The sequence below is a fragment of the Papilio polytes genome, unplaced genomic scaffold (assembly GCF_000836215.1).
Source record: "Papilio polytes unplaced genomic scaffold, Ppol_1.0 DF824303.1, whole genome shotgun sequence".
NCBI lineage: Eukaryota > Metazoa > Arthropoda > Insecta > Lepidoptera > Papilionidae > Papilio > Papilio polytes.
In genome coordinates this window covers 2,867-11,554 of record NW_013524901.1, presented here as the reverse complement: position 1 = coordinate 11,554, position 8,688 = coordinate 2,867, and the positions used below count along the sequence as shown (strand labels likewise).

Genomic DNA, 8,688 nt, shown 5'->3' with positions numbered 1-8,688 from the left:
CTTCATCACAGCGCCGCACCACGGTAAGTGCTGTAGCCGCTCTCCGCCACTCTGCAATTATTTAGAAATGTCTATAATCGACTTTAATTATGTTAAAACGATTATTTTTGTTGATTAAACCACACCTTATTACCGAACAAACTTTTGTTATGTAATCATCATTTCGATTCGAAAATAATATATCAAAACAGTTTCAATCACATTTTTATAACCGCCCGTACAACCACAGTCAACTTTTTCTTGGGTAAACAGTTTAATTTAGAAGATTTTAAATTTATATTAGAAGATGTTAAAATTTTAAATTAGGCTTTGTAACAAAACAGTATTTTGCAATTGAACTGCGATCTTGACTGCGGGAATAATGTAAAATAACATTAATAATTTTATCTCCCCGAGGAGGTCAGATGGTTATGGTCTTTTTTTCCTCTCTGTAGATTAAAGTATGTTTTTATTAAACTTACATATTTTGTTTATACGAACATAAAAATCCGTAGATTTCTGTTATAGCAGTAGTTCTAGCCGGACCACCGCCTTCAACTTTACAAGGCGCACGGGCGCAAGGGCGGGAGCACCCCAATACCAGCTTCTTCCATTTGACCGCATACAACGGAGGTCGACTCGAGTCGTCAACGACCGAGCTCGTACCGATCTGCTAGATCCTCTGGCCTTGCATTTGCCCTCTGCATTTTTTACCGTATTTACCACGGGGAGTGTTTCGAGGAGTTGTTTGGAACGATTCCTGCCGCCGAGTTTCGTCATCGGACGACGCGACAGACCGTCAGGTACCATCCTCACCATGTTGATGGCTGGCATTTCACAACCGTGCGGTTTTCGCGGAACTTCCTGCCCCGCACAGCCGCGTTGTGGAACGGTCTGTCCTCGGCGGTATTTCCAAACCAATACGACTTAGGGTACTTCAAGAAGCGAGCTTACAATTTCCTCAGAGGCCGGAAACGCATCTGTAGTTCCTCTGGTGTTGCGGATGTCCATGGGCGTCGTTGACCGCCTCGGCGTACTCGCTGCTCGTTTGCCCCCTTCTCTTATAAAAAAAACTACTAAGTTAATACGTACTAAGAAAGAAGGTGTAGGTATTTTAGGCTACATTCAAATTTGAGAAAACGAGTAAACGCAAGTTATGAATTTTTAGACTCCACGCAGGCGAAGCCGTGTGCAATAGCTAGCTTTTTATGAATTAGATAAGAAATTTGTCTGAAATATATTTTTTTAAATTTCAGGAAATATAATTTTTCTGTGTTTTATGTGAGTTACGTTCTTTGGAAAGCTAATTTAGTAAAGATGAAGTGAGATTATGTAAAAAAAAAGTCAACTTACTGTTTCACGCCTTTTTTATTTCTATTTTTTATTATTGTCATAGGATTACTAACTATAAGGCTATCTAACTAAAAAAGCTTTTTATTTTCCTTTCTTTTAGTCTACAAGTAATTTTTTGACCGACTTCCCAAAAGAAGGAGGTACTCAATTCGTCTGAATGTTTTTTTTATGTGTGTTACTGCATAACTCCGCCGCTAGTGGACCGATTTTGATAATTCTTTTTTTATCCGAAAGTAATGCTTGCAGGTGGGTCCCATTTTTTTGTTTGATTTTTGGAGTCTAAGACTACGACGTACTTAAACAGTTTAGCTCAAAATCGCGCGACGAAATTTAGGGTCATTTTTGCTTTCTTTGCTTACGTAGCCTAAACTATAATACTAACATAAAAAAGATGTATGGAAGAATTGTAGCTCTTTTAATTTGCTAAATAAAAGTCCGCGATAGCATATATCTATTTATTAAGGTTATCGCACAATATCCACTTTTTTCATTAAAATATCGCTCGAAATCTATACCCCACTTACAACGCTATTACTCGTGTTCGGTATGAATCCTTATCCAAATAAGTGTTCATCATCAAGATAATTTAATGTAGATTATAAATGCCCTTGGAACTATATAATTCCGATCAATAGTTTAGGAGATATCATAAAAAGCAAATTACGAGTCGCAGAAAAATATACCAACTTGTAACAAAGTTTTCTTTCTTGGCTTACGTAGCCTAAACTATAAGAACTACGTAAAAATTATGTGTGAAAGAATTGTAGCTCATTCAATTAGCTAAATTAAAGTCCGCGATAGCATATATCTATCTTTTAAGGTTGTCGCACAATAAGCGTTTGTGTCGCGAAAACGGTCAAATAATTGCAAACGACTTCATTTAAAACGCTTTTATTTGGTATGAATCCTTATCCAAATAAATATGTTTTCACGATAGAGTATTAAATGTAGATCATAATTGCCTTTTACAGTATGCAATTCTGACAAAGATTCTAGAAGTTATCAAAATATTAAAACTCACGGGCAACAGCGGCGCGCGGCTGTACAGAATTATGGGTGAATGATCGCAACGATGTATTAGTTCTTTACTTAATTTCTTCATTCATCATCCACTTGCCCTTATCACTTATGGAGGATTGGCACAGTATGTGCTACTCTTCCATACATCTCTATCAGCCGTCATTTCTGAATCCACTCCTTTCTTAAGTATATCTTCTTTCACACAATCCATCCATACTTTCTTCGGTCTTCCTCTTCCTTTGTAGCCATCCACATTAAATCTCAACACTTTCTGGTTTATTTAATTCGTCGCATAACATGTTCATACCACGCTAACCTTTTGCTTCTCAATTTCTCCACCATTGGCGCTACTTTCAAACTTCCTCTAATGTACACATTCTTAACTTTATCCAATCTTGTCACACCACACACAAGATGGATGCATCTTAACATACGCATCTCAGCCACATGCAATCTCCTTTCATCCGCAACTTTGGTGGCCCAGCATTCAGATCCATACAATACGACAGGTCTTATGATGGACTTGTAGATCTGTCCCTTAAGCCTAATTAATTACTTAGTCTTAAAGCCTTACTTAATTTCTTAGGTAATCGATTTAGATAACCCATTCTTGTTTGAAAGCTTGAAGTGATTATCCTACTGCGATGTTTTGAATCACCAAAAATTGAGAAATAAATAAACTTTTTAATAAAAAAAACAAAACCGACTTCCAGACAAAATACACTAAAAACAATATATTCTCAAAAAAACAGTACACTAAAAAGTAACGAAATAATTCCTTGAAAATAGTAAACCTACCTTATTGTAGCTGTTATGTTTATATTGTTGCGTCTCACTGCAGCACCGGCGGGCTGAAAGGGCCCCTTCGCCCCTCATCCTCGCCGGTGTTGCAGTGAGTCGCAACATATATTGTACAATTATTATTACTTTGAAGTCGGTGTCAGTCAATGTAGATTCATTACTTAATTGTTACTATACTTTCAATTGTCAATTGTTATGGTAAAAATGTGGAAACCCTTACGTAGAAATATCACTGCATATCTTGGCTGACATCGACATCAAAGTAATAATAATTGTAATAATAAAACAATATAGACATAACAGTTACAATAAGGTAGGTTTACTATTTTTAAGGAATTATTTCGTTACTTTTTAGTGTAGTTTTTTTTTGAGTATATTTTGTTTTTAGTGTATTTTGTTTGGAAATCGGTTTTTTTTTTAAGTAACGAATTAATAAAATCCAACAAACAATGTATTTAAGGTTTATTTCGGAAATTTCATAAAATAAATTGTTATAGATTTTCCATGAAAGAAAAGAAAACAATATGAAATGGCCTACGACCATAACTGTAAAGTGCTGTAGACATAACTGTATATAACCATTCCATATGAACTTTGTGATAGTAGTGGTCCATCATATTTTACACCTTACGAAAATAATAATCGTAATATCCACATAAATAGATTCTGGAACATCTCTTCTATTAGACAAATTAATGAAAAGGCACTTAAAATATTAATTAGTAACCAAATGTCAAGACTGAAAAAAAGCTGTCCTCAACAAAAGTGATAAGAAACTAACAACTTTTACTCAGCTTCGCGCCTGTTGCATTAAAATCAACCGTGGCTCTTTAAATGAATATTTTGTATTAGTAATTAATATGTAAAATGTTAGCACATTGGCTAAAGCTTATATTTCAGTAGTTTCCTTTAATTTATTTCCGCGATAGCTCCAAAAATTATGTTTTTGTCTTGAGCGGGCGGTAACTCCCCTCTGGACCGAAACTGTCTAATTCACCCTAGTCCAAATGAAGCAACTTTCGATAGAGGGAAGTAAGGTCAAATCGGCATAATTTCGAGTTCGACAAAAGAATCTGTGGTAGTCTATTATACACGTCTTTCCCGTACGACCCGTATATTTGTTTCCTTTGTTCCCACGTTACTTAATCGAAAATGGTACGAATACACCAGTATGTTCAAGAGAAATAATTGTCACTTTAATTTTGACTACATTTTTTTACACAAAACAAACGATATACATTGAGGTAACCAATCTCCACAAATAGTATGAACCGTCCCTAAAGAAGCATATCGAAATAAATGTGTTGCAGGCTGCGAGATGACGCCGCGCCACGCCTACATGAACCACAGCCTGGACCTCGACCCCGTGCCGCTGCAAGGTGCGTCTCGCCTCACTCGCTCACTCATACACCGTTCGATCATACACCTACTCACCCACCCATTCGCCCTGTCGCTCATTGCACTGCAGCTGCCGGTCCATTCGACCAAAAGTTCATTTGTAAAAGCAAAGCGGTTGTCATTCGTATTTTAATTTGTTTACGCAGAGATATGCATCGGCGGAGCGCGGGGAGGGGAGCGGGGCGAGGCGCGGGGCGCGGCGCGGGGCGCGGCGCGGGGCGAGGCGCGCGGCGGGGCGCGGGGCGCGGCGGGCGGTGGCCTGAGCGCGTCGCGGCTGCGGCTGCTGCACGACACCACCATGATCGACGCCGCGCTCGACCTCGACGAGCCCGACGCGCCCCCCGCGCCCACCGCGCCCGCCGCGCCCGCCGCGCCCGCCGCGCCCGCCGCGCCCCCCGCGCTGCACCTGCCCCGCGTGCACGCCGCGCCGCTCGCAGTGCACGTGCTATGACCTCGCGCCTTACGTCTATTACTAGACTCCCTTGCACAGAAGGACTCCACGCGATTCTACTAATGACTTTTTACGTGTGCCATGCGACGTGCGATGTGCGACGTGTGATGCGCGACGTGCGACGTGCGACGTGCGACGTGCGACGTGCGCTAGGTCGTAAGCTGTAACAAGACGCCTACGGCCTCTGCAAGAACTTTTATCAAAGATGTGACCAGCTTCACAAAACTGTGGATTTTTTAAACGAAATAGTATGTTTTCTGTATTGCGACCTTTGTCGTATATTTGCTCCTAATTATAAAACCGGTGAAAGTGTAATGATTGAAGGTTAACGCGCATTCGTTGGTTGGCGACCCGTCCACTAGCAACACGGCGCACAATGGTTCCAAAATCGTGCTTCATAGAAATAGGGACATGAGAAAACTAAATGTTAATTTTGCATTTTACAACTCCTAATTCTCTTCTGTCCGCTTTTCTGCGTTTAACGGCCAATGAAAAAAAAAATTGTCCCAATAAACTGAGGTCTATCCATTCAACAGCTAGGCAATGTTTAAACATTATAAACATTAAAAGACTTTATTTATTTTCCTTCGGTTCTTGTAAGACACGCACATTTTTCTAAAAATTGACATTTTTGACATACTTATATATCACACTTACATATTACAGCCAATATGTAGCCAAACCTCCTTATCAATCCACAACACACTCCCGGGGGAGGCATACAAAGTTCAAAATCAATAAAATAATTTATAACAAATATCAAACATGTAACGTGCTATAAATATAATAAAGAGCAATCAAAAACGAAAGTCCACTAGGGAACAGCTGGTGCTGAAAACTTCCTTTATATGTAGGTTGTTTCTTTTTCTTCCTTTTATTGAGTTGCTATGAGCATCTTGGATAGGCCCTTGAAGCGTCCAGCCAAGCTTAGTAGGTATTGCTACCAGATTTTTATTTAAACGTATGTTTCCTTCAATAATAATACCTAATTGATCTGAACCCACTAATATACCAATATCTCTGATATCTTCTTCCGCGTCAGTTAAATTGATCTGATGATTCTTCAAACTGTTTATCAAATTTGGGTCATCCACTTGAGGTAAACTTCCACAAAGCACATCTTGTTCCAAAGCTGTCATAGTAGTACTATACTTTTTATCTAAACTACTTACATTAACCTTGAAAACTCTATGTTTCCGCGCTGGCTTCTTCACACCACTAAATAGTGACTGTCTAAGGTTCTCACTACCTGTCACCTGTAGACCAAGGTCTTCTGCCAACTCCTTTTTAATGTAAGTTCTCTGTGAACCAGAATCTAAAAGTACTCTTACTTTTCTTTCTTCTCTACCAGTTGAAACTTTAACTACTAGTGTCTGTAACAAAGTGGTTGTGTTATTGCTAGTAAATTGAGGTGAGTATATGCATTTAAGTCCTCGCCTATATTACGATCAGGACATTTCAAACTACTTAATGCATTGGAGACTAATATTGATCGTTTTCCGACAATCTTCTGATCAAGCGCTCCACCAACAAGTTTTGGGGCTGCATTCTGCAGAACTCCCATAAAGGGTGTCAAGCCTAGCACATCAATGCCAATGTCTTCATTGATGTTATAGTTTGCTGGCATAATTTCTTCAGCATTCTGCAAGACGTGATGATTGTCCCAAATTGCTCCCGGAATTGGGCAATTGTTTCTGAACCTCTCACGTATTTCTACGGGGGTATCGGGATCCGCTAATTCAACAACAGTCTCACGCAGTGTTGACAAAACCACATTTTCAGGTCGCGGTTGAAGGTTGCCATCTACATCTCTTCTGACATTCGCTATCACAGGCAAGTAACTTATGTCGGTGACATCTGTGATAATTCCTACGGCGTCAATCGCCATTTTGATGGCTAATGGGTAGGTATTATACCAAGCGATATCTTCAATGAAGTTCGCACGAACAGTTTGATGGCTGTAGATCGCATCTGGGTTCCTTAAAGTCATTCCTGATTCCTTTCTTAACTTAAGGATTTTGGCCTCAAAGGCAGCTAGAAATACTCTATACATTGAGTAGATGTTTGGAATGACAACGTTTTCCCTGTAATGACGTGCTGCATAAGCAGTAATCATACATCCAAAGCCCATTGCGCGGGTTGTAACTGGTAACATCTGAGGTTTCTGGTTTACATTACCGGTCAGCTTCGCTATCTGATCTGCATCCATGTTAACAAATAATTCTCTTTTGATCTCTTCTTGATTAGCGATAAGCGTTTGCATTCCGGTTTTATACCTATGTTGTTCCATTCTCTTCTTGTTGTACCCTTCGCGGCTTTTGGTTTGCGGTGGTTTTCTACGCCACTGTCGTCCCTCCTGGCTGGCATGTTTAAACATTGTCTAGCTGTTGAATGGATAGACTTCAGTTATATAATTGTTAACAATTATATTTAAATTTTCTTATATCCCGAATCGCCCTGCGCCGTGCGGCGTGCGGCGTGCGGCGTGCGGCGTGCGGCTCCTGGAACGAATGCGCGTTCACCTACATCCTTGTAAATACTTGTTACATACATTGTTGTGTAAAATATAACTTAAAAGATAACAATCAAAGGTGAGACAAGCACTTTATTTATATTCATCAGCCCTAGTTGAAATAAAAATGTTAATTTCTTAATAAGTGTTTTCTTACTTCCACTTTTTTTTTTAACGTGGGGAAATGCGAGTCTGGTCACCACTATTCCTCTCCCTTACCCTCTCCGCAGCCTCCTTTCGCGACATCACCTCTTCGCAGAAGGCAGTACCGGCGCACAGTGTTTCGCGTTGTATGGGGAGGTCGGCCATAATTATTAATTGTTGGCGTCGTTTTTGCCACGCACTAACAGATGGCGCTGTGGCGAGACCGTGTTGTATTAACACACGATGTTGAGAAGAATGTCTCGCCACACATATACTTTCCGGGTCCCCGAGACTCTTTGGTGTTTCGGTAGTAGTTCTCTCCGTTTTCATTGTTGTTGGTGTTTTGTACTTTTCGTTCGTTCGTTTACTTGTTCAATTTTTGAACAAAGTTTTGTAGGATACAAACATTAATGAATATTGTTTGTCTCCTACGTAACCTTGTCCAAAAATTGGACGACTCGACCAAAACGACAAAAGACTTTTACAACGCAACGACAATATTAAACCAACGAACGCAACGACAATGACAACCACCAAATCACCTGCGAACCGCAGGAAGTATATGTGTAGCGAGACATGAGACTAAACATCGCGATACAGTAAAATAATGTCTCGCTACAGCGCCATCTGTTAGGGTGCGGCAGAAACGGCGCAAACAAAAATTTTTTTAACAAATTTGGAGATATTTAATTTTTTTTCATAAAAATATGTGTAAATTAGTCACTGAATTATTTTATTAACAAAAAAACAAAACCGACTTCCAAACAAAATACACTAAAAACAGAATATTCTCAAAAAAACAGTACACTAAAAAGTAACTAAATAATTCCTTGAAAATAGTAAACCTACCTTATTGTAACTGTTATGTCTATATTGTACAATTATTACAATTATTATTACTTTGATGTCGATGTCAGCCAAGGTATGCAGTGATATTTCCACGTAAGGGTTTCCACATTTTTACCATAACAATTGACAATTGAAAGTATAGTAACAATTAAGTAATGAATCTACATTGACTGACACCGAC

At 39.4% G+C, this 8,688-nt stretch overlaps 1 long non-coding RNA gene across 1 annotated transcript; it reads left to right on the top strand.

Moving 5' to 3' along the window:
• LOC106101845 lies at positions 1 to 4,745 on the top strand. Its single transcript, XR_001225541.1, has 3 exons — positions 1 to 23; positions 4,464 to 4,532; positions 4,698 to 4,745. It is a non-coding gene; the product is annotated as an uncharacterized LOC106101845 (long non-coding RNA).
• The last annotated feature ends 3,943 nt before the right edge of the window (positions 4,746 to 8,688 follow it).